This window comes from Gopherus evgoodei, chromosome 9, assembly GCF_007399415.2.
Source record: "Gopherus evgoodei ecotype Sinaloan lineage chromosome 9, rGopEvg1_v1.p, whole genome shotgun sequence".
Classification (NCBI taxonomy): Eukaryota; Metazoa; Chordata; order Testudines; family Testudinidae; genus Gopherus; species Gopherus evgoodei.
In genome coordinates this window covers 63,301,244-63,307,657 of record NC_044330.1, presented here as the reverse complement: position 1 = coordinate 63,307,657, position 6,414 = coordinate 63,301,244, and the positions used below count along the sequence as shown (strand labels likewise).

Genomic DNA, 6,414 nt, shown 5'->3' with positions numbered 1-6,414 from the left:
CCTGCTTTGTGCACCGTGTATGAGAATGAAAATCCTAAGCTGCCTTTTGAAATAACAAATGCAGCAGGACGTGTTATTGTCCCTGCCCCAAAGCAGACAGACCAATAGAGAAATGCCATTGAGCCCAGGGTAATACTCAGTGGTTTCCCCAGGAATTGAAATTAGGGGGAGTGTTTGAATTTATAGGGAAGGTGTCAGGTCCAATGAGATAAATAAAAGATATATGAATAAAGTAAATGTTTTGTTAGGATTATGCAAATTTAACATAAGGATAATGCAAGTTATACCAAAACACATAACAGCTCTAGATTTCCAAAAAAAAAAAATTAAAAAAATGTATTTAATTTAAATTGACTTTTGAAAAGTAAGCCATCATGGGATAAGAGGGCAGTCCTCTCATGGATCAGTAACTGGTTAAAAGATGGGAAACAAAGGGTAGGAATAAATTATCAGTTTTCAGAATGGAGAAAGATAAATAGTGGTATCCTTGAGGGGTCAGATCGAGGACCAGTACTGTTCAACATATTCATCTGGAAAAAATGGGTAAACAGTGAGGTGGAAAAATTTGCAGATAATACAGAACTATTCAAGATAGTTAAGTCCCAGGCAGACTGCGAAGAACTACAAAAGGATCTCACAAAACTGGGTGACTGGGCAACAAAATGGCAAATTAAATTCAATGTTGATAAATGCAAAGTAATGCACATGGGAAAGCAATCTCAACTATACATACAAAATGATGGCATCTGAATTAGCTGTTAACACTCATGAAAGAGATCTTGGGGTATGGCTACACTTGAAATTTCAAAGCGCTGCCGTGTGAGTGTAGTCGGAGCGTCAGCGCTGGGAGAGAGCTCTCCCAGCGCTGCACGTAAACCACATCCCTTACGGGTGTAGCTTGCAGCGCTGGGAGCTGTGCTTCCAGCGCTGCAGCACTGATTACACTGATGCTTTACAGCGATGTATCTTGCACCGCTCGGGGGGTGTTTTTTCACACCCCTGAGCGCGAAAGTTGCAGCGCTGTAAAGTGCCAGTGTAGCCGTGGCCTTCAGAGTCATTGTGGATAGTTCTCTGAAACATCCAATCAATGTGCAGCAGCAGTCACAAAAGCAAACAATGTTGGGAATCATTAAGAAAGGGATAGATAATAAGACAGAAAATATTACATTGCCTCGATATAAATCCATGGTACACCCACACCTTGAATACTGTGTGCAGATCTGGTCACCCATCCTAAAATATATATATATTGGAATTGGAAAAGGTACAGAGATGGGCAACTAAAATGATCAGGGGTATGAAACAGGAGGAGAGATTAAAATGACTGGGAATTTTCATCTTAGAAAAGAGATGACTAATGGGGATATGACAGAGGTCTACAAAATCCTGACTGGTGCGAAGAAAGTGAATAAGGAAATTTTATTTAATCCTTCACTTAACAGAAGAACTAGCAGTCACCCAATGAAATTAATAGGCAGCAGGTTTAAAAAAAAACAAAAGGAAGTACTTCTTCACACAATATAAGGTCAATCCAGGGAACTCTTTGCCAGGGGATGCTGTGATGACCAACACTATAACAGGATTATAAAAAGAACTAGATAAATTCCTGGAGAACAGGTCCATCTGTGGCTATTAGCCAGGATGGGGAAGGATGCAATACCATGTTCTGAGTGTCCCTAACCTGTTTGCCAGAAGCTGGGAATGGGCAACAGGGGATGGTCACTTGATGATTACCTGTTCTGTTCATTCCCTCTGAAGCACCTGGCATTGGCCATTGTTATAAGACAGGGTACTGGGCTATATGGACCATTGGTCTGATCCAGTATGACCATTCTTATGTAAAAATGAATGATAATAATAAAAATGTTTAGTACAGAAACTCCCCAATATAATGACCTCCCAAGATAGCAACAATGTGAGATAACAACCTGGGCAAATAATGCATTTTAAAAATCTTGGCCTACTAGGAAACATATTTATATAAGTTTCCATTCCCAGTCACAAATCTAGCATTCAGGAGCAAAGTGACTAAAATATAGTCCAACAAACAAATGTTTATTTAACACGCCCCTCACTTTTCCCTCCACCGCACTCCACTCACCGGTGTTGTCCTTGGTCAGTGGAGACTCAGAGTTCAGAGGTGCTTTCAAGTGAGTACACCTGCCAGGTGGGGGACAAGAAGGTACCTTGCTCGTTCCTCCAGCTGCTCACTGTTCGCTCTGGCCATGTCTGTTGGTTGTGCCACTGTTCACTCCACCACTCTGTTGCCAATGGCCCTGCGCAGTCACCTTCTGCTGCCACCTGCCACTGTGACCTCTGCGAGTTGGTCTCTTGAGGTTTCACCAGCTCTCAGTGATTTCAGCTGAGCTCTCATTGGGGGAGCCTCACAGCTAGTGCAGTCTGGGCTGTCTCTTCCACAGAAACACTGTCCCACAGGAACACTGGCCCCACAACAGGACTAAGCACTTAGATCTGATTGTCAGTGATTTCAGCTGCAGTGGTCACTTAACAGAACAAAAGACTCTCTATGGAGCCTAATCAGCTCTGTCTTTAAACAGTGGAGAGGGACAGGTCCCCACCCTCTCTCTTGATGTCTTCAAATCATCACAGGCTACAGTTCTACTGCCCTTTACTCAAACAATAAGAACAACATTTCATCCCCCATTCCCCCCACATTCAAGTGGTTTGTAACCCAACCCCATCCAAAATCTATCACTTGGACAACTCAGCTCTGTTTGCTGGATACCTAGGTAGATTAGGTGTGAATGTAAATAGAATCTAGCCCTGAAGCCTTTCCCTGCAGCCCCAGCTCATCACTACCTGTCAGGGAGAGCTCATTTAGACTTTGCTTACAAATCATCATTTGAAATTAATAGGTTGGCCAACACCACCGAAATGAATGCACTGACATTGTCATAAAAAACAGCTGTATAAGGAAGCAAGGAAGCTAGTCTATGTTCATACTTTTCAAATCTATTATACTTCTTCAGACACACATATTTTATCATACACTGTATAAGCTTTTAAAGTGTGTATTAATGTTTCAGTTTAAATTCAGATTTCCAAACAGTCAGTGAATTGGTATGTAACTAGCTCACAAAACTGGGAGGGGGGTGTGTGCAGGGAACTCACTGTTAATACTTCATTGCGGTTTTACCTTTTTTGCTTGCTAAACTCCCTCCCAACTTTGAGGGGGCCCAGAGCCCAGTATTGAGCCTGAGCTGAAACATCTACATTGCAGATTTACCACCCCACAGCCAAAGCCTTGGGAGCCTAAGCTGGCATGGGGCAGTGTCATAAGATTTTTCCCCAGATCTGGACCTTAGCGTCCAAAACATGGGTGTTAGCATGAAAACCTCCAAGCCTAGTTACCAGCTTGGACCTGGTATCGCTGCCACCAGCTAGGAATTATACAGTGCCTAGCTCACTGTGGTCTCCCCAAAACCTTCCCTGGGGGACCCCCAGACTCAGATGCCTTGAGTCTTACAACAAAGGGAAATAACCCCCTCCCCTTGTTTCCTTGTTACTTCCTCCCACGCTCCCCTTCCTGGACGACCCTAGGAGATTCCCTGCTTCCAGTCCTGGAAACACAAGTACCGAGAGATCTAATCTCTCTTCCCCCCTTACCCAGAGGGTATGCAAAGTCAGGCTTAGTAAATCTAACACAAAGAGATTTTTCCCCCTGACTTCTTCCTCCCACCAATTCCCTGGTGAGCTGCAGACTCAATTCCCTGGAGTCCCCACTAAAGAAAAACTCCAACAGGTCTTAAAAAGAAAGCTTTATATAAAAAGAATGAAAAAGGACATAAAATATAGTCTCTGTAATAAGGTGACAATATACAGGGTCAATTGCTTAAAGGAAAAAAATGAATAAACAACCTTATTCCAAAAGAATACAATTTAACACATTCCAGCAACAACACACATGTAAATACAAAAGAAAAAAATATAAACCTATTGTCTTACTATCCTTGTACTTACAGCTTGGAAACAGAAGATTAGAAATCCTGGAGATAGAAAAATCACTCTCAGAGCCGAGAGGGCACAGACATAAGACAAAGAACAAATTACTCACACCCGAAACTTCCATCCACCCAGGTTTGAAAAAGTTTTGTTTCTTGATTGGTCCTCTGGTCAGGTGTTTCAGGTTCCCTGTGTTAACCCTTTACAGGTAAAAGAACATTAACCCGTAGCTATCTGTTTATGACAGGCAGCCTTCGGTGATTCATTGCAGTCTGGACATAGCACAGCATTATGTCTACATTGTCATAAACATACTCAAGTCACTATTCTCAAACCCTGGGTCAGTTGATTCAGGCTTGTGGGGCTTGTGCTGCAGGGTTATAAAATTACTGTGTAGACACTTGGGCTTGAGCCCAGCCTCCAAGACCCCATGAGGGGTGACGGTCTCCGAGCCTGAGGTCCAGTCTGAGCCCAAATGTCTGCACTGCAGTTTTTAGCCTCACAGCCTGAGCCCCAGGAGTCCAAGTCAGATGATCCAGGCCAGCCGGGCCTCAGGGCTTTTATCACAGTATAGATGCCCTCTCAGAATATGTCTACATTGCAATGTAAGCCCAGGGTTAGCAGAAGTCATGTCAGCAGCCCCAACTCATAAACCTAAACTACAAGGAAAAGACTCACCCCCAAATAAGCTGGGCAGTGTCCTTCTCTCTACGGTTCATAAGTCCAGCAACCAAAAGTCCTTTAACATGAGCTATCCCTGCTCTTCACCCCACTCACAGCTGTTGTCCTTAGTCAGTGCAAGCCCAGAGGTGCCTCTGTAGAGTTCACCTGCTATCCTGGGTGGAAAAGGGGGAAAATAAGAAGGCACCATACTCACTATGTTGTCTAGGGACTCACTCATCCCTTCACTGCCACCCTGTCCTAACATTGATCTAACACCTAAATTTTAGTATTAGGACCCAGGGCCCAGCCCACTTGGCTTTGGAACCCCTTTCCCCTGCCTAGCGAGTGCTATTGAATTGAGGATGAGTCCCTCAATCGGGGTCTGCCAAGCACAGTTGGGCTGCCCTCAAATCACACAACAAGGATAACAACCCTTTATTTCTCCTGCCCGAATAATAAGGAGACTGGGAATCCAACACCAGCCCAAAGCGATCATTTCGGCAAGCAATCCAACCTATTTCCAACATACTATAAAATCCACATGGAGACTCATACACGAAACCTTGCAAGAAAATCTTCCTGAGGGAGTCTGAGGCACCTGCTGCTGGAGGGAAGGAGGGAGCCGTGGGCTGGGATTGAGAAGCAGCGTGAGGAGGAGGGGCCTGTGGGTTGGGATCGAGGAGCAGTGTAAGGAGGAGAGAGCTATGGGTTGGGATTGAGGGGCACTGGAAATAGGAGGGGTATGTGGATTGGGACAGAGGAGAAGGATGAAGAGGAGTAGGCTCTGGTTGGGAGTGAGGAGCAGTGTGCATAGGAGGGACAGAGGGTTGGGATTGAGGGGCACTGGGAAAAGAAGGGACATGGGTTTGGGCTGTAGAGCATCCTCGTTTGGGAATCCAGCAGGAAAGGGGAAGGCAGCAGGTGATTCCAGTTCCTTAGGGATATTCTGTGTGTTTGTATGTGTGTGTGTGCAGGGAAGGAACATGCTATATGCCCAGAGGCCTTTATTCCTCCAGGCTGCAAGGACAGAGGTGCTGTCAGGAAGTTGCCCCTTCAAACCCACACACAAAAAGGCCTTTCTGAGGAAAGGGAAAATCCTGAAGAGAAAGAGGAACATCAAAGAGGACTTCAGAAAGACAGTGTAAGATCCTTATGAGTAGTTTATCACCTGACCAGGGACTTTAACCCTGGGCCCTCAGATTAAAAGTCTGACGCTCTGCCAAATGAGCTAGCCAGGCTCACAAAGGAGAAGAGCAAGTTGGTGCAGAAGAGAAACTAGTGAAGACAACAAGAGCAGGAAACAATAGGGGAAACCTGCTGCTCTGTGTGGCCTGGTCAACACTACGAGTTCATATCGAATTTAGCAGCATTAAATCGCATTAACCCTGCACCCATCCACAAAAGGAAGCCCTTTATATCGATATAAAGGGCTCTTAGTACCAATATCTGTACTCCTCCCCAATGAGGGGAGTAGCGCTGAAATCGGTATTGCCATGTTGGATTAGGTTAGTGCTGCCGCAATTAGATGGTATTGGCCTCCGGGTGCTCTCCCACAGTGCACCATTGTGACCGCTCTGGACAGCAATCTGAACTTGGATGCACTGGCCAGATAGACAGGAAAAGCCCCGCAAACTTTTGAATTTAATTTCCTGTTTGCCCAGCATGGAGTGCCGATCAGCACAGGTGACCATGCAGTCCCAGAATCAAAAAAGAGCTCCAGCATGGACCATATGAGAGATACTGAAGCTGATCTCTCTATGAGGAGATGAATCTGTTCTATCAGAACTC

The 6,414-nt window shown here is 44.9% G+C and overlaps 1 non-coding gene across 1 annotated transcript; it reads right to left on the bottom strand.

The window, feature by feature from the left end:
• Window positions 1-5,791: 5,791 nt before the first annotated feature.
• TRNAK-UUU lies at window positions 5,792-5,864 on the bottom strand. Its single transcript has one exon. It is a non-coding gene; the product is annotated as a tRNA-Lys (tRNA).
• Window positions 5,865-6,414: the final 550 nt, after the last annotated feature.